Genomic DNA, 21599 nt, shown 5'->3' on the forward strand with positions numbered 1-21599 from the left:
AAATGTACATCTATTTAAAGATGTATTCTACTATGAATCCATATTCTTTGACAAATTTGCTTTTACAGTCTACATATTATTATTAAAAATTAATTAATACTATAATGTACCATCAGTTTTCTCTAGATATTGTAATACATATGTATATTATTATGTATCACGAAACACTAGTATAATTCTATTTTTAATTCTAGTGAAAACATTTTTTTATCGAATTTTATTTTTTATTTAAATATATTTTATTGCCAGAGCCCTATAAAATATTCAGAAATGTTTTTTGTTCTTTTGATGCAGCAAATTTCTGGAACTATGAATAATTTTGTGCTGATTACAGAAACGAGCTTTTTAAAAAGAAGCACCGGATTAATAATTTCTGAAACTTAAATTAATTTCTGAACAAAGTTACAAATAATTAAAAAATGCTGCTGAAATATTTTTGTAATTATAATTAGAGTGTTGGTTTAAAACTAAAGCAGATAAATATTAATTTATCAGAAAATTTTCTGCAAGTTATGTTTTAATTTAGTAAATATTTGACGACTACAAGAAACAGCTCTTTTGCTGTCTTAATTTAGTAACATAGAAATAACCAGTCTAAATATTATAAGTCCTAAAATTTTCTTTACAAAATATAACCCCTGAATAACAGATTATCATATTCTAGAATTTGAAAATCTGATTTCCAGAAAGAATCAATAAGTTTATTTTGTCTGATTTTATAATAAAGTTCTTTAAAAACTTTCAATTGAAAATTAAAAAAAAATCAGTGAATGGGTAAAAAGGTATTTGTTTTATTAAATCCAATCACTTCGGTTTTTTCCCACAGCTATTGTAAAGAAACCATAATAGTTAGTCAAGAGAAAACTGAATAAAAATTGTGTGTGAAATTAATTGGCAATTCTAAGGTATGCCAAATTTCACATCATTTACTTAATTGAGCTCTACTTTTTGTCCAAATTGAAAGCTTATACATTCAAATATTTAACTAGTTAAAGACTTTGTTAATCTTATAGTTTTTATTGAAGAAATATGTCACATATTGGTTATATTAAGATAAATATTTTTTTTAAAGGGCAACCTCTACTTTTAGTTGATATTAAAATACTAAATGTTACCCAAGTGAAATTTGTATCTGTCCAAATAAATTTTACTATCTCATATTTGATAGTATTATGTGTATTAAGTCTAGTTTATAAAGCTGTCGTTGAAAGTAGAATAGAAAAGTAGTTGCTTTAATGTTCATGTGATACTTGCTATAACTTAAAGGTTTTTAAAGCATATCATAGCTAATCATTGCTTGTAAGGTATTATTGCATGGATGTGTTTGAAAGCGAAGTAAGTTTGCCAAAACTGTGAACTTTTCAGTTGAAGATGTGTGATTCTTTTTTTCATCACTTGTTTATGTCATTATGTTTTAGTTACTTTTTTTTACACTTTATTAGAAAAAATTAAGTTTAATTTAGGATATATCAAATTATTGTAAAATATTTAACCTTCTAAATGGACACAAAGTGACTTGATACAGTATGATGTGAGATATTTTAATTATAGATTTATTTTATATTTACAACTTATTTATATTTATTTTGTTTATTTTACACATTTGTTATTTTTAATTTTATTTATTACAAAATAAGTACTTAGTTCTGTTTTATTCAGTTGCATTTCACAAACATAAATCTCTAAAAAGGAAATGTTTCTCGAAATTTTAATATATTAATAACAAACAAAAGAACTTGTAAATATTTTAAATACATAAAAACTTCTTCATATTTTATATGCCTATTGAAAATAATAAAAAATGATATTTTTACATTGAAATTTTAAATCATTGTTACTATTAGATGAGTACTTTTAGCAATTTTAAAAATTATAAATATATTTTCAAAACTGGCTTTGTGTTAATTACCTTACTATTTAATGCTTGTTTTTCTTTTTGCTGATTGATACATCATTTGCAAACATTTTGATCCATCAGTAAAACTAATAACATTCAAAAAAAATTTCAATTTATTAAGTTTCAAAAAAATCTTATGGATTTTACTAATGGTATTTATAAACAAAGATAAAAATGATATATTAATTGAAGCATTTATTACTGTTAAGAATACTGATAACTGTACGTGTTAGTTACTGTATTGATTAAATGCAGCAGTTAATAAACCCAATATTGAAAATTAAATTGAAATTATGCATCTGTTTGCAAATAATGCAACTCAATTATGTAAAAAGGTCAATCCACTTTATTATATTTTAGTTGCTTGGATATCCAATTAAAATTTATTGATTAAATGGAATACTTGATTTTAAGAATAATTTACAACTATATTTACACTTTGAATATAACATATTAACAAAAATTTGAAGTTCGAATTAAAAAATATCTAAAAACTGCATTATACACTTGCTCCACTAATCTATTTAAATTATATCTCCATTTATCTATTAACTAGGTATGACCAAATATTCGATCATTTACGAACTGCTATTGCAATAGGCATGACAACATTTTTCGTCATGCAAATTACTTGAGTATTAAACTGCTAATAACTATGAAGAAAAGTCCCCACTGTGAAACAAGATGAATAAAAGTATATTTCCTGGTTAACATATGAAAAGTCTTTTTGATATATGCTATATTTCTAAGTTTTGTGCTGTTTTGTAAAAACTTCAAATTATTGTTTATTATCTTGGTAAAGGAATCATGCGTTACTGTATGTATTTGTAATGGTGATTTATACAGCAAAATCAAATACTACAAAAAAAAAAATTATTATATTAACATTTTCAAATTATTTGTTTTTTTTTTATAGAGTGTATTAACAATTGAAAAATAAAGAAAACTAATCATGTTAATTATAATTTTCTGAATTTAAGTGAAATTTTAATGTTCCTATAAATTAATTATAACAGTTTAATTATTTATTCACTTTTTTAAATGCTGGTTATATTTATTTATGATATGAGTGAATTATTATTAAATTAATAATTCAAAGTACTGTAAATCTGTGAAATTTTTGATAATAGCAAATTTGGAAGTGGCTTTTATCAAGTTGAAAAAGTTGTTATAGATAAGAAATTGTATTTTGTTATGATAATGTAACAATAAAACATGATAAAATAAAGATTTCATTTTTTTAAACATAAATACAAAAACAATTGTTAATGAAAAATAATATCTAGAGATCTTTTCTCTTCAAAACTATTCCATAAATTTAAACAAATTAAAAAAGTCTACCAATTAAAGAAACGAAACAGATTAAAACACTCCCATAAATCATTGTTGTTGTTAATTTACGTCGCACTAGAGCTGCACAATGGGCTATTGGCGACGGTCTGGGAAACATCCCGGAGGATCCGAAGACATGCCATCACAATTTTGATCCTCTGCGGAAGGGATGGCACCCCCGCTTCGGTACCAATAACCGCACACCCTCGGTCCCTAAGCAGACTGATCCAAGTGGTCACCCACCCGCACACTGACCGTAGCCAGTGATGCTTGTCTTAACGATCAGTCCACTGCGGGACCCACAAATCATTGAAAAAATAAAGAAAAAATTTTTGATTTATTGTTGTTTAAACAATAAATCAACAGTTTATAGTTCATATTTTTAGGGAGAAATACCTGAAATTTTACTACGGACATTAAAATAAAAAAATTTGTTCTAAATTTACTTAGAGAATGGTAATTAAAAAGCCACAGGCTCCTTGAACTCCTGTATACTGGAAAGGAGATAATAACTACAACTTTAACTTCAGATTTACAATCTATTATTTTTATTGTCTTTTAAGAAGTAAGATGTAATATACACTGAAAAGTAAAATGACTTTTTAAATAGACAAAACTATTAATCCTTGACACTACGAATTTTCTTCATTTCTTTATACAGCACATTTCTCTGAACTAGAAAAAAAGAGAGAGAGATCATATATAGTTTTAATATCTACACACATACAAAAGAATATCAAACTGTATTAGTTTGCACACATTAAATTGCTATTACTAAGTTTAGTACATACATATGAACTTTTAGTACTAAGATATTAATGCAATAGCATAATATATTCTATGATGTATTATGATAATAATTTTGAGTATAAGATAATTTTTTACAATGATATTATCCCGAACAATAGTTACAGACCCCAACTTAATCAGTGAAGAACCACGATGAGAATATATTTTCTCTTAAAAATTGTTGGACAAATAGCTTAATGTTAAAAAATTGCTAAACTTTTTAAGAAAAGCTAATTTGCCAAGCTTTTACCAACTAAAAAAAATCAATAATTCTCAAATTTTACATATTTTATGATCCAAAACAATGTACAGTTGAAGTAATTTTTCAAAATATAAAAAATTAGATAACAAAATTCTTTATTTTTACAAAATAGCCCTGAATAACAGTTACCAACTCATAACCGTGATACATATAGCATATTTTCAAAAAAGCATTATTTCATGTGCAAAAAGAGCCTTCAAAGAACTTAAAAAAAAGTCTTACACAAATAAAAATGGAAATTTATTTAAAGGAGTAGCGCATGAACATTTATTTTTCTTACAAAGGCTATTTTATAAAAACGAAGGAACGTACAGTAATCTAGACCAGAAGTTCTCACCTAGAGGTTGGGTAGGTGCCAGTATGATTAAATTGTTAAATACTTGCTTTTTGCTGCAGGACTGAAAATAGAATCTTTAAAAAATGGATTAAGGGTATACTTTTCTCATAAGAGTCATCAGATGTATTAGATCTATTTGTTTTATAGAAAAAATCCTAAAGATATGCTTGAAAATAAATCAGATACAGAAATTTGGCCTTTAATGAGTCCGAGTGGCAGACAGAGCTGTTACGGTATTGTTTTCACCCATGTTGGCTTATCTTTGCAAATAAGCCTTTTCAACTCTGTTACAAATGAAAACTACTCAAAAATAGATTGGATGTTAAAAGTAGATCTTTCTAGCACAGCTCAGTGTTTCCAAGAATTAGAAAGAATGCTCATAGGTTTTCCATTAAATAAAAAGTTACTAATAAAACACTTGCTAGCTATACCAATATTTTATATTTAGAACTTAAGTCATTTGTCTAAACAATTAATTAGTAAACATAAAATCCCTAAGTTTATTAAACCCTTGTAAAACTTTTATACCCTAAGCATGTTAACTGTAATGTGTACTATAAACATGTTAAGAAATAATCTGAGTAAATACATTATGTGCAAAGGATGAGCTTCTAGCAATAGTGAAAAGAAGGGATGAGCCAAGATTAGTTGGGAACTTTTGTTCTAGACCTTTCAACTTAACTTCCCTTTGTATTCAGACAAAGATTTGTTAAAAATATGATTTTTAACAAATAAGATTTATTTGATTTAAGTTGGAATTTTTTCTTATTTTTTACTATTACTAAAGATGCAGTAGGATTTATTAATAATTATTAAAAACAAATAACTGAATAAATTCAAGCTTCTTATTCTAACTCAACATCCTCATAAATCATAAAGACTATTTGTAAGTTGGTAGAGATATCTAAACAAGGGAAACATTATTTATTGTTATATATTACTAATAATTTTTCAAAAAAAGAAAAAAAATTAGAATGAGTTATTTATAGAGTTTTTTAAAAAAAATATTAGACATGTGTTATTGTTAATCAGTTGTATAAATTCAATATGACAACATCCTCTAATTTGTAACATATAATTAAGAATTTTATAAAATAAAATTCTTAAAAGCATATTATAATTAAAAATATTTAATACTTTAATTAAAATATTTATATTATTTTTATTAAAATTATTTATATAATTAAAAATATAAATACTATGAATAAATCCAAAAAATTAAAATTTAATAATTATTAGAGTTTGGTTAAGGTATAATGAATGGGGCCTGAGGTCTAACAAATAATCAAAACTTATCTATATTCAGAAATATTGAAACTTCTTATGGAATGCAATTCCAATTAAATTTGTTTTAGAAAAATTCAAAAGAAAAAAAGCTTTTTAAAATATTTATATTTTTTACAAAAATTACATTGACCATTAATTGTCCTTGTTGGCAAAAACATCTTGTAAAAACTACCAAACATACAATTTTTAAAAATTGAACTTTCCATTTCTACTAAATTTGTAATATTTTTGACGATGAAGATTCCAGGAAACTTTAGAGGTTTTGTAGATAAATACAGAAAATTAGTTAGAAAAACCAAGAACTTATGATTTAAAAGCAAAAGAAGAAAATATAAAAAATTGGGGCTAGTAGCAAAGATAATTTTTTTTTTATCTATCTCCGGAATTTTAAATTTAAAACTACATCAAACTTTAAAGGATTCTAAAGAAAAATTGTAAGACATTGAGCATAAAAATATATAATATTTTTTTTAGAAAAATCACAACAATCAATTATGCCTTCATAAACTTTAAGAGGTCCCTAAAAATCATAGTTAATACAGCCCTGATTATTTTAAGTCTAAATTCTTATCATATGTTGAGAAATAAATAAATTATACTTTATTTGTGCACATTTAAAAAATAATTGAGAATTTAATAAAATAAAGAAGTTTTTAAAAACAAGTTATGATTTAGTTTCATAGTTACACATACCATGTTCTTTAAAAATGCCCATAAAAAAAACAGACAAATTATTTGTTAAAGACAAAAGATCTAATCCTCATAATATTTTACGACTGCAATCTATTGCAAGATATTTGATGAAATGTAAAAGTATTAAACTGGCATAAAATTTGTTATTTTCCAAATGTTAAAATAAAATGAAACTAATTATAGTTTTTTTTTTGTTAGGTTAAACTAAAATAAATCAATAAATAAATATATTTTTGTTACAGTAAAGCAATAGAAATGAAAAATGGTTTATAAATGTTTATGGATTAACAGCAACATTAGTCTTTGTGCAGATTCATACATTATTTATTACATTTAATGAGCACTGAATTTAGTGGCAGTAATAAAAATAAATAAAGCTATTATTGCTGATTTTACTGTTTAAAACTGAAGTAGCAGAAGAAAAATTTACAAATAACTAACTAAGCTTTTATAATGAATTGCATTTACTTACCATAAGGATCAAATTTTATCATTTCCAATTTATCTGCTTGCCTGGGTCTAATTGCTGGAAACTTATGTTTAGTTATCATGCTCTTTAGTAAAACTAAAACATGCCTATAATAAAAAGAAATTATAGCAATCAGTGATTTTATAAATTAATCAAGCTTGAACAATTCATAAACACTTATAGATTTCAATAATAAATATTCAGAAATACTAAAATCTAGTTTTACGCATAAAAACTATTTAGCAAATTTGATAAATCTTAATATCATGAATAAAGTTATGCCTGTACAGAATGAAAAATACAACGAGATTCTAGAACAATTTAATCTTTTAATATATGAATAACAATTTAAATGAAAACAGGAAATAATTAAGAAGTCCCGAGACGGACTGATCTTTAAGATGAATTTCCAGTAGATTACTGAAGTCAAGCAACAGTTGGTGAACGGGTGGGTGACCACTTTGATCAGCAAGTCAAGGGGACGAGGATGCTATTTCAATCATCATAAAACTGTTCTACTATAAAGTGCACATCTTTGCATACAGTTTCAAAGGAGGGAAGCTTGCCATCCTCTCCTCAGAGGTTCAATATTGTGATGGCACGTCTTCAGATCATCCTCAGGGATGTTTTCCAGGCAGTTGCTAGTGGTTCATTGTGCAGCTCTAATGAGACATAAATAAAGTACTACTATAACTAAAAAAAGAAACTTGACAAGTGAATAAAAAATACTTACGTTGACTTTGCTTTTGCCATTATGAATCCCTGAAATTAAAGAATAGAAACGCATCAGATTATCTATTAAAATAAACAAACTAAAAATCATAATTACAAAATATAAAACTCAAATAGTCTCAGTGATTTGAGAAAGAACCTTAAGCTATTTAAACAACAATTAGGCCACTAAATAACAATTTAAAAACCAGAAAAATTGCATTTTTTTAAAAAGTATTTTTTGAACTCAGTTAAAAAAAATCTGTATTATGACCATAACTCTGAAGTATTAATTTGAAATGTTAAAAAATTTAAATCTTTCAATAATTCAAACAGTTTTTAAGAATTAAGTATGTTAAGTAATATGTCGAGATTAGAAGTTTAAAAAAAACTACTTTAAATTAATTTTGTTAAAGAAAAGAACATGCGCAAAACTTACAGTTACTTTACAAACATTACTCATGCTTTTTGAATAAGAAATTAGCAACATTTTATCTAATTATTTCTAAAATGTTTATGATATTAAAGGACAGTTAAGTTATTTATTGACGTAAAAAATTATTTTAATTGTGGCTCCTTTAAGAATCTTTATAATTAGGCTCTAACTCTAATAACTTTTTAAACAGCTCCCTAAAAAATAGCTTATACACCTTTTAAACACAGAAATATTATTACTAAACTATTTATTATGTTGAAATAACAAGAGGAAAGGAAATGATGAAAGAAATTTGGGGATATTTCCCAGGGTGCGTAGCCAAATCTTTGAACAAAAAATAAGCACCTTTTAAATACTTTTTAAGACTCAAAAAAAATTTTTTAAGCACTATATACATTAACAAAACTGCAAAATAATTTTCAAAGACTTTACATGATCATGATAAAATAATTAGTTTTGGACGAAAATAACTTTTCTTGATTATATTAGCCATTATAAAAAGATTAAGAAAGTTTTCGGTTCGATATCAGAGGGTGGAAAATTTCTGAAATTGAGAATATCTTGCAAAATGCAGCAGAGTTGCACATGAGAGTCCAATAAACTCACCGAACCCTGCTCAGCAGACAGACTCGTAAGTATTTCATCAAACATTTAAAATGATGGCACTTTCATACGCTAAAGGCCGACAGTAGGCAAAGTGGATTGTGATTGAATCAATCGTGAAAAAGTTGAACAGAACAATGTGAAATGCACGCTTTTGCATAATATGTGACGAAAATAGACACGGTTAAAAAAATCTCTCTTTCGAAAAGGGAAAATTAAGCACTTTTTAAAAATACCCAATGAAAAAAGCAACTGTAAGGGCTTTTAGCAAACGAATATCAAAAATAAGCACTTTTAAAAAGCACTACGCACCCTGTTCCCATATTGTGATCCGTTGCGCCAACAACGATCCCCAAGGTGTTGAATAGATATTAAACTTGCAAATTTTTAAAAAGAAAAAAAAAATGCTTGCCAAGGGGTGGCTACAGGTTATACCTTTTAAGTTTGTCCCTTTCTCTGACATTTTTTTTTTTTTCAGTTCCTCTTTGGATGCTGTCTTGAAATTGGCGATTATTCTGGCACAGACCACGATACGGAAATGTAGTTTGTAACTATCGGAAATACTTTCATATCGTAATCACGCCAAAATAATCATCAACTATTGAAAATTATAAAAAAAATAAATTTAAAAAAATTACATACAAGAACCAACTTGAAGGGTGGTAGTCACCCTTCAAACCCCCCGAGCAAACCTCAACAATTTAATTTATAAATTTGCAAGTTTAAAAACCATTTGGCCCCTTGGTGATTGTAGTTGAAGCGACATATCATGATACAGAAGTATCCTCTAAATATGAATCACCCTTCTAGGAACCACTCTTTATTAATACATCAATTGATGATTTAGCTTAACAAAACTTTTAAACGAACGAAAAATAGTACATAAGCCTATAATTTTATACAATCACTATTTATAAAGTATCAGTAATAGCTCAAATCTTTCTATAAGCTAAAAGAATGTATTAAGTAATTCCAATCTCATAGTAAAACCTGGAATCAAATTAGAAAAATGGCAAAGATGTTTTTATGTATCCATACAAAATTAAAATCTTAGCGTATGCTTCTTACCAAAAAATACTAAAAGCAATATTTTTCGAATCGGCAGAAAAATTAGATTCACAAAATATCACAACCACAACCTCGGGGACTGCAACCTACAGCAATGTTATGAAGTTAAATTGATTGATTGATATAGAATAGTTCTCAAGCTTCAGCTCAAGCATTATATTTAGCTTGTAGCTTGTTTTATAATAAAAAAACGCTCAGAATGTCTATTTTTACTGTATGCTATTCACGCACAGCATTAGAGCGTTATTAAGAGAGAATGGAACCTGATTGGTGATATATTTTTTTCATGAAAAAGTCTCCAATCAGGTTTTCCTCCGCTCTGTACGGCAAATGGAATTTTCAATGTATACTCAAAAGTTTTATATTATTCACCACCAATTACATTGACTGAATCCAAAAATAAACACAATTCAGTGTTCCATCCACTTTTAGAAGAAAAAAAATGGTCACCGCTTGCGGGTGATCGTACTCCGGTGGCGTTTTTGTACACGGTGTAACAATACTGAAAGCAGTTTGCATATTTTGCAATATATTATTACAATATTTTTGACATAAGTAATATCTTTTCCACAAATTACCTTTAGGACCATTAATCTGCCACGTGTTTTTTTACTCTATGCAAAAATCACTAGTCCTAATGTATATGGGTCACTTATTTTTCTAACTTCGTTTGAAAAAAATAACTATAAGTAAAAAGTGAAAAAAAATGAGATTATATGCAAAGTTATGTACTAAATGATTGGATTCTCGATGCAGTTATAATGGATCGAGCGGTAGCCTTTATAGCCCTTAATGCCGAATCTTTATAGCCTTTAATGCCAATATTACTTTTTATGAATTATGCCTATATTTCTATTTAAGTGAATAAGAGTATATCTGCACACAGGGCCGTTTTATCCATTAGGCACTGTAGGCAACTGCCTAGGGGCCCCACCACGTTCAGGGGCCCTGTGCTACAGAGAAAAAAATTGACAATGTTTCTTAAACAGTAAAAATTTAATTCGAAATTTCAATGACGATTGTCTTGCTCTGTACATTACTTCGACTTTCAGGATGTCTTGAACGTTTTTGTAACTAAAAAAGTTGGAAGAGTTAATATTTAAGCTTATTGTATGATTTTTTTTAAATGCATATATTAATTACTTATTTTCTTTTCGTTTGATTCAATACTTTTATTGAATAATGTGATAATATACCTATGTAGTAAAAAACAGCGTAATTATGAATAAAGTGTTGTGTTAGCGAAGAAATATATTAAGAAGTTAGAAATGGGTAGGGGGGGCGAGACGAGCATTGCCTAGGGGTCGCTACATGCATAAGCCGGCCCCGTCTGCACACAATAATTTAATCAAACTCTTTTATCCGAAGATAAATTCATGCAAGAATGATTTTCAGATTATTTATTAGTTCTCTATTATTTAATTGAATAATAATTAAAAAGTTTCTGAATTAACAAATACATAAATTCTACCTGATTTTAAATCAGACAGTTTAAAATAAAAAGTCCAGAATTTTAAACAGAGTCGGTCTTTGAAAATGTATCTAATAATAATAAACTACGTATTACGTATATTGCGGGGAAGAAAAAAAGCACGTATTAGACTCATTTTAGAGGTTTAAGTAAATATTCGCGATCGCAACACTCGAATACGCCATCTGGCGAGAGACCGGTTTCATGCCTTTAGCCCTTCTCCCTTCCTCCTCCTCCTCTTTTCAGTTGTATAGGAATGTACTACGATATTTTCCCTTTTCTTAATATTTTTCCTTTTTATTTAATAAGAATATTTTTTAAAATTTCCATAATACTTTTCTTTAGAACTATGTTTAATGTAGTTTTCAGTTCTATATAGTTTTTCAAGTTAAAAGATTTCAATCTATATGAAAATCAAGAGAGAAACTGACGTACTTCCTTCCTCTATGACTTTCCACACGCTAATGGGGAAAGCATGTGAAGTGTTGCCATAGGAAAAGAGTTCTGCTCTACGCCTCCTGCAGCCCATTTCGATCGCCAATGCTAACTAACAAGTAAAGCTTACATTTTAAGTTAAGAAATCAGACACTCAAAGTTCTTTTCTCTGAATATATACGCAAATATTGAAGTTAACATTAAAACTATTGGGATCATATTTTCTATGGCTTCTCCCTTCCCCCTATTTCAAGGGTGAAAAATTCATGGAAAAAAAATGAGGAATTTAGGGAAAGTATACTTTTCCACCAAACATTAAAATTAAACTCCTTTTTTTTGAAAAACATTTGACAACATTGTCCGAAAATGTAAATTAAAATTCCAACAACTGATAAAAATACTGTTTTGCTTTTTTCATTAACGTACATATAGAAGCAATAAGTTTTCACAAACTTTAAGAAACATTCTCTCAAAAAAGCATTGTCGTCCTGCCCGTAGATATCATATATATATTTTGACGGATTTGGATTTATGATCATACAAAATTGGAGCGGATAGCCACAATCTTGAAAACATGGTCCGAAAAGTTTAGGTCTTCAAATGTCAACTTCACTTTTTGCATACTTCGTTATCGCAAAGAATTCTTATTTAATAATTTTCTGATCGATGACCTTCAAATTTTGAATTTCGTCATTCAATATTACGTAAAAAAACTCGATGTAAAAATTTTTATAACATGGAATTTAAATATTTTTTGACCATAAGTAAATTAAATAAAAAAGAATAATAAATAATTATGGAAAATAATTGTTTTAATTGAATTTTTGGATAAACAAGTTTTACAATTGAGTAGAAAAAATTGATAAGCTTTATTCGTTCCGAAAGTATGGCGAAATACACAAATATTGAAGTTAACATTAAAAGGCCCATACTTTCGATGCTTAAACTATTGGGATCATATATTTTTACGGCTTCTCCCTTCCCCCTATTTTAAGGGTGAAAAATTCATGAAAAAAAATATAAATTCGGAGAAAGTATACTTTTCCACCAACCATTAAAATTAAACTCTTTTCTTGAAAAACATTTGACAACATTGTCCTGAAAATGTAAATTAAAATTCTAACAACTGATAAAAATACTGTTTTCCTTTTTCCATTAACGTGCATATGGATGGTGTTTTCTACACTAGGGAACGCTGCAAGCTCGGGACTGCCTAAATTTCCGGGTTACTGTTTCAGTTGTATTTTAAAGCCATTTGGCATCATTGTGTTTTGAGGTTCTTGCAAACAATGTATTTGATTACTTATTACTTATGTTTACAATGCTTACAATACTTGTGTTTACAATACGAAAAGTGTTAACACTAACGTAAGATGGTGCACAGCTTACAACACGAGCAAACAATAATAAACAAATGGAAAGAGGCCAAATCAAGACTGCCAAAAAAGCGAGTTATTCAAAATCTAGCAGCCATGTCACCTTTTTTAATAATAAATAACAAAATAACTAAAACAAATTTTCACTCCAAACTCCCCAGAATTACATAATAACATTAATATCTTATGAAATACAGCAGATTTGAGCTCAGAAATTATCTAATTCATTTCTTTTATTGAAAACAAAATTATCCGTTTGAAAACATCGCCTATCAGAATAACATGTAGTAAGCAGCTGCAAACTTTTTAACCGGAACTAGAGTAGGTCCCGAGCTCGAGATTGTTATTGTTTACTTTTCTACTGAAAACACCATCCATAGAAGCAATAAGTTTTCACAAACTTTAAGAAACATTCTCTCAAAAAAGCATTGTCCTGCCCGTAGATATCATAATTTATCTGACAGCTTTAAAAAAATTAATAGTATTAATGTTTTCTTTCTTTTTTTTTTTTTTTTTTTTTTTTTTTTTTTTTTTTTTTTTTTTGGTTAATGGCGGGTATTTGGGTCTATTTCCCTTTGGCCTCAGAAATGCCAGAATTGCTACTCTCTTATACTTACCCAGTGAGCATCATAGCTGAGCCACGGCAGTGGAGTAGCGTCGCCCACGTCATACAACCACAAACCCGTTTATAGGGCAGGTTACATTCACACAATCACACAGAAGAAAGGATATAGAACACACAGAGAGAGAGAGAGAGAGAGAAAGAGACACCCATGCCCTGAGCGGGATTCGAACCCGCAACCATCGGCTCCGCAGTCAAGCACGCTAACCACTCGCCCACCTGGTCGGCATTGTATTAATGTAACTAATCTAGTTTTCGCTGCATAGATCATTTTGATCACAATAATAGTTTTCGACAAATTAAGTGATAAACTCTAATTTCTTTTAAGGCTTGCTTTTAAATTTTCATTAAAAAACATAAAAAAAATCTTATGCCCAAGTTTACGTACATTACTCAAAAATATGTAGTTAAAATTGTTAAGTAGAAAAAATTCAAGAAATTATCCCTTTTGTGTGCATAAAAAAACGTTGTATATAGAAATAATCATTAATTTTGCAAAAACTAATTTAATCCATGCTCGCAAAATATGCTGTAAAAACAAGCTGAGCTTCAACATATACATGATAGCGACAATAAGCTCAAAAAAGAGTCGTGGTGGCTCAGGAGATAGAGCACTCACCTCTTAATGAGGTGACTCAGGTTCGAATCCCAGTGATGACTGGTCTATATGACATCCCAGTGATGATTCGCGCTTGCTACAGTGATGACGTAAAATATCCTCAGTGGTAGAAGGATCATGAGTTAGAGACCCAATGCCTTTCAGGTAACCTTCAGGTAGGTTTTCGTGGTCTTCCTCTCCACGTAACGTAAATGCGGATTAGTTCCAAGAGAATGTCCTCCACGAAGCCGAGTTCCAGCCAATGCTTGATCCAAGAGCTCCCTTGTCTTCTAGGCTATGTTTGAAATTATAAGACTACGGAGTTCTTCATTGTTAGTCGTAAACTCAGAATTGGGTCGGCTGTTGAACGCCGGTTATAAAATAAAAATAAAAATTTCCAAAGGTTCTTATTGTGTGAATATGTAAAAATTAAAATAGATTTTGTAAAAATTTCACAGTGTGCTCTACTCTTAAACTTTTTAATTACCCCTTTACAGCTTTAAACTTTGAACTCTTGCAGTTTCGCAAAAAAATATCTTTAATATCATGAGCTTCTTTCAAAGATGAAGCATAATATGCATCATCTGAGCTTCTTTCAAAGATGAAGCAAAGATGATGTATAACTAACATAATACACGTTCGACATTTTCAATCACGTGTATGTCACTCTCTTATGATGCTTAAATCATGCACATGCCTACAGTATGATTACGTAAAATAAATAAATGAGGTAAGTAGATTAAGTTTTACAGTAAAATTGATTTAAATGAAGTACTTTATGTAGAAATAAATTCGGAAGAGGTTTAAAAACGAGTGGTGATAATTTTGACTGGTGGTGATAAAACTTTTCATCTAATTTTAATGTTTGGAAATGTTTTGTTGACGATGCACTGTGCAATAACTAAGCAATTGTTTTAGGGTTTTCTTTGCATTATTGTGATTATGGGAAGAATGCAATCTGATCTTGAGTTTATGATATCAATATGGTGACAGATTTTTCTTTAATAATGACAAAAAGTATTGCCTTATTATGAATTAATTGTTTGAATCTCTTTATAGATTTCCTAAATGTCATTCCTCTTTATTATACTAATTAAAAATAATAAACGTGTTTTTAAAAGTTTCATGATTTAATAAATTTTAAATTTATAGTTTAAAAAATTAAAAAAAAAGCATTTTTAAAAATTTTAGTGTAACAATGGGATACCTGCGAGTGACATAGTGAGGGTATCTTGATCGTGATTGGTTGTTGAAGCGTGGCATTTGTTTACGTTAGCAACTGCTCTTTCCATTCTATTTTGAGTAAGACAAGCCAATCAATTTTCTTAAATGACGCAACCTATATTCTCTCAAAGAGATTCTTTCATAAAGATTTCAATTCTACCATCATATATTTACACAAAGACTTAACACAAAGATAAGCACGAAGGCATGTAGAAAAGTAAACTTATTATGCATCGAAGTTGCCAGGTACACAAAACAGCAAATATATCACGGTTACAGTAAAATACACAAACAAATAATAAATCTAAGTTAAGTAAAAGAAGTAGACTAGAAAGAATTATATTTCAACATATTCAATAAACTATACGGCTTTGTATATAATTAATTTAACGTTAATTGACATTTTAAGTTATGTAGAGATACTTACCTTAACTTTAATAAGCCATTATGCTGATAAAAATTAACTGGCGCTGACGTCATAGGTCACATGCGTGAGTATTGGATGTCTTCTTCTTGGAGTGCATGCCATTACTTTTTTATATTTTCCCTTTCTAACTTTTAAATTATAAATTAAGTCATTCGTAACATGATCAATTATATATACTCAGCAGCTGATATTTTTTTTACATACTTATTTTTTGAAATATTAGATTTCTTTATCAATTTATCATTTTCAAATTAGCAGTCAAATATTTCCGGTTATTAGTATAAGTTCTTTACTTACACACACGCATACATCAAATGAGCTTTAATGCTTACTCTCATCAGTTATACTTTTTGACGTATTTCAGATTTAAGAACGAGTAAAATAAATCTAAGATAATTTTGTTGTTCCATTATTGTTGAAAATCATATAAGTGATATGCCTAAAAAACTGTCAAAAGTAAAAAGGAATTGTAAATTACAAAAGATTTAAAATAAATAACTATCAAATGTGCAACTATGCAATCATGTTAGGAAGTAAAAATCGCTGTACAAGTGCTTTTTTTCGCATATTAACTAATCATTTACTGATAACCAGTCTTTAAACTGACCATTTTAACGAACATAACTTTTATCCTTTTTAAAATTTACTCCATACCCAAATTTTTTTTCTTTAATAACTGTTTAGGATCCAGCGTGGGAATTCTAACAAATGCAAATTTAATGCTTTTAAACTGCAATTCTATATTCATTTATTTACAGTGAAAAAACAGTGTTCAAATTTACACTCTTACTCAAACATTTTTGTCATGTAGATATAATAGCTTTGAAATTTCTTGGCATTATAATTCTCCAGGGTTTTGTGTGAAATTTAACGTACAGACATGTAACGCCTTTAAGTGAACCAAACATGTAATTAAACGAGAAATAAAATATTTAAGGTTAAGGTGATGAAATTATGAACTCCGTACTTCCGCAACACAACCTGGCTAGGTAATTCTTAAGGCCCTAGTATTTAGTAATGAAGTTTGTCACAAATAAATAATTTGAGACACATTTGAGAATTGCGGAGACAATGTTTGTAATATTTGAATTTCACGACGCATGGAATTACCCGACTTAGTAATTTTTTCCAACACCATAAAATATTCTCAACTCAATATTCTCTTCATAACTTTAAAAATCATGTGAATTTTAGTTTATTTGTAATATGCTTGGATATTTACAAAAAAGTTTAATTCCAAAATGGTGATATGGTATAAGAAAACGAGAAATTTGTGTAATCATTAAATAAATCTTTTTCAGAGCAGTATGTGTAAGTATTTGTACATGCTCAATGTTCCTTTCAGGAAGATAATAAAGCGAAAGACAGATCCCGGAAGTGCGATATTTGTGTATGAACTTAATTACCTATGGGCATTCTTATTTTTTAATTTAATTCTTCAAATTTTTATTTCCTTGTGTGTAATCTGTCGTTGTATTTTTAAAGCTGTATGTGCCTTTCTTCTACTAAATATCAATGAAATCATCCTCTGAATTTTTGAAAATTATACCTTAATTATATCTTAATTTATAGTATCTATTGGTCCTCTAGCCCACCACCACATAGAAATCACATAGGAATAACAATTTCTCCACATAGAAATAATTTCTATACTTTTCTCTGAAATTTACGATTATTTATTTTTCTCCAAATATATGTACTACTTAACATATACAATAATGCAAGACTAAAACATCGCTGTAGAAGTATTTTCACTGCAAGAATTCATCAGGGGCAGAGAAAACCAAATTACTCAATGCGCGAAACTTTTTCTCTCGCAAGAATATTTACTTCTAATATCTCGTTCAAATAACACTTCAAAATTCAATACGTGAATTCTAATATATAAAAAATGAATGTTTTTTAAATGCACCAAACGCGTCATTAAGCAAGAGACTTAAACCGCTCTAAAAGTATTTTCACTGCAATTGTTTATATAGGGCTAAGCTAGGAGTACGTTTCTGTACTTTTTGTTAAACAAGATGTACACTTCTGTTCTTCAAAGATTTTCTGTAAAAATATTTAAATTGAGATAGTTTATATGGGGCTGAAAAAGAATGATCGAATTTAGGTATATTCTTCGTTAAACTTTTTCCTCTCGCAGAAATATCTTCCATATGACTGACTGAGATTACTTTTCGGGATTCAATAAGCGGATAACACTATGTATTTCTAATGAACACTGCACAAAATAATTAAATAAATAAATAAAAAAATAAGAAAATAAAACGAATTATCCTGAACAACTTTTGATCTAATAATGGTAACGTTTTCCTGACAAAATCTTTCAGATAACGGCTTCCTCTGCATATTTTAATGGTCAGAAATCTAAATCCATCAAGAAAAGGTATGTTTATCCAGAGATAAAACGATTTCGTAACTTAAAATATCTCCTGCACTGATCAATTAGCATATTACAATTAGCATATATTAATAACCATTAATAGTGAGTTTCAGTTCTTTTAAATTCGATACGGGAAGCTGAGTATGTGAAAATTCATACGGTATTAAAAGAAAAACGGCATTAAAATTACACACAATAAAATTTAGTTTATTAAAATTAAAAGTTTAAAAATTTTATTTATTCTTGCGAAAAAACAAAAATTTCTTAAAATTTGTCATTAAAAGTTTCACAAAGGATAATGGATAACTACTATTCTTTTAAAAATTTCTGAAACTTTCATACGTAGATAAAAGCAAATACGTAGACAGTTTTGGTTATAAAAATATTTGACAATCTTTCGAAATTATTACGTGCTAAAATATACTCACATTCTTCTGTAATTTAAATAACATTTAAATCATTATATAAAGCTTTTTGTTTTTCAAAAATAAAATGCTAACAAAATTTGCATCGGTTTTGAAAATAATAAATTGTCTTGAACTTATTAGACAGATGTTCTTTTTCACTTACATTATCTTACTAAATTATAAAGATGCAGACGATACATAAGTAATTTTCGAGGAAATCGTCTGCTTTAATAAACAATTATCGTTTATCATATTAGTTCGTCTGTGAAGATGAAAGAGTCGCATGCATCACATATTTCGTAGGAAAAATATGAAGTAACTGAACAACTTACTGAAATTCAATCAATTTATCTGTAAAATTTTACTTTAACAATTCACTGTTAAAAGAAAATCTTCCAACTATTATGTAAATAAAATGTACGACTGTACATATAAAAATAAGAAAATTAGAATACCATGAAGTTCATATTTGTAACTTTAATTTCACTCAATTAAAAAACATTTTAAATAATCGCAAGAAAGTAGAATTATTTATGTCATCAACTTAATCCCTTCAATCACGTGTACAAATAGTAGCTTGTCCTGCATAAAATACTCGATAATAATTCTTCCAATTTGCAAGTAAAACAATTAATAAACAAATGATTATTAGAATGTAATATTTGTACAAAACTGTTCATGTAAAAGAATTTTTTTTCGCATATATGCTCACACAAAGTTATTTATGCATTGAGTACATGCAACTCTAGAAAAAATGCAGTGATTATGCCTAACCACGTGCATTAAATCAGATTTGATTTGGTAACTGTAAGCGACGCCACGCGCGTAAGTTGGACCCGATTTTAAAATTTTCAAAATATTTAGCAATTTAAGTTTCCATTCTTAAACTCGATTCCTTTTATTTAAAAATATTTAAACTAGGTTATTTCTACGAACAAAAGATCAGAATGTAGTAGTATAGTTGTTAAGTATTTAATTATTTCATTCACAACTTGGAAGCAAGCAATAACTATGATGAAAGTAATTCAACGAAATAGATTTTTTCTTTCATCAAAAAAATGATTTCTCATTTCATTGAACTTTAGCGTCGACTTTGGTTAGCTGATTAATTCCACGTGCTGTTTATCCTTTGTTTGTTTAAACGCTGCTGCGTTTCTTTCTGTCTTAAAATGTAATGTGAATGCGTGGAAAATATATATGATGTTTAATTTATGGTTTTGTCGTCAATCGCTATTAGAATAACGATTTAAGAAAGTCGTTATCTTGTATTAACCTTTAAAAAAATAACATCTATCATCAATTGCAATTCTTTTTAAACAACAGCAATATTTCTTATAATATTTCAATTATGATAGGTAAAAAGAAAAACAATGACAAGAATATACCTTCATTCTTTTTGTAAGATATTCAATTTTGATAAAAATAAATCAGAACTCTTTATAGAATATTTTACCTTTTTATTCTAATCGTACAGTTCTTTGGATATTGTTATGGCATCATTCATTTAAGTGAATAGTATTATTCAATCTATTTAAAATAAAAAAAAATATTCTTAAAATCAATTTATAAATTAACGGCGCAAATACTAGTTTAAAAATTAAGGTATCATAAAACAATGCAAAATGTAACTGTTTTTATTAATTTTGTTTTTGCAAATGATATTCTCTTCTAAAAATATTATTCACTTAAATGGTTAATTTAATTTTATTTTATTTTATTTATTAAGTAAAAGTTGTCCCCTGTTCAATAAATTCATTCAAAATATTATTTACTCTGTAATGTTATTCTATATACAATGCTTTGTTCTTTAGTATTCGCCATAGACTGTAAGACTTTTTCGGATCAAATTATATACAATTAAATATTCCGGTACTTTTTACCGTTATTCGATCCTGAATTTTTTTAAAGTATACTGTTACTTAATCCATAAATTTAGTTTGTCTTTTTTATTAAATTCTTTTGAAGTTTTCATTGTAATTAAAATTTCAACGCAAATATCATTAAATCAATTGTATCTTAATCACAGATAAAAAAAATAATAACAAAAATATGAATTATTATTGAATTTGTATGTATGAATATTTTCCTCATTTATATTAAGTTTAAAATCTCATGTGCCTTTTTATTAAGAAAATATTATGAGTTTTAGTAATCAATACTAATTTTTTAGATTTTTCGAATGTGGTAAATAGCTTTGACAACTAAATAAATTAAAATAAATTCCATTACTAGTTTAAAAGAACTTTCTACATCTGTTTCAGCATCCAAGTATACTAGAACTATGATTCTGATTTGCATTTGAAATATGATCACATATTGAATTAGACTTTCTGATGAAATAATGATACAATATTTCCGTGATATGTAAAGAATGACTTTTAAAATATGATCACCTGCTAATGCATAAAATGTGCTTCTGAAAAATACAATGCTTTATTGCATCAGAAATTTACTTATTCGGTTGAGTAAAAATGATGCAAAATTTACAAATATTTACTAAGGACATTAAATAGGAACATTTGCAAATCGTCAAGAAAATTTTCTACCATTAACAGTGTGATGATATTAAAAAAAAAAGGGGGGAATTAAGAATTCAACTTATTTTAATTAGAATTGCATAAGAGCGTGAAATTTTTTAAAATATTTTTATTTTATTCTTTTCCTCTTGACATTTTTAAAAATGTTTTCACATTTTTTAAAAATGTCTTAACTGCTGATTCATTGCAAACTTAATGATAAAATGAGTTAATATAGTTTAATTGAAGTAAATAG

General features: G+C 27.7%; 1 long non-coding RNA gene across 1 annotated transcript; it reads right to left on the bottom strand.

Annotated features, from left to right (window-relative positions):
- Positions 1-7064: 7064 nt before the first annotated feature.
- LOC139424984 (uncharacterized) lies at positions 7065-7834 on the bottom strand. The gene is made up of 2 exons (XR_011636135.1): positions 7800-7834; positions 7065-7173 (listed from the first exon to the last, which is right to left on the bottom strand). It is a non-coding gene; the product is annotated as an uncharacterized lncRNA (long non-coding RNA).
- Between the last annotated feature and the right edge of the window lie 13765 nt (positions 7835-21599).

The sequence above is a fragment of the Parasteatoda tepidariorum genome, chromosome 2 (assembly GCF_043381705.1).
Source record: "Parasteatoda tepidariorum isolate YZ-2023 chromosome 2, CAS_Ptep_4.0, whole genome shotgun sequence".
Classification (NCBI taxonomy): Eukaryota; Metazoa; Arthropoda; class Arachnida; order Araneae; family Theridiidae; genus Parasteatoda; species Parasteatoda tepidariorum.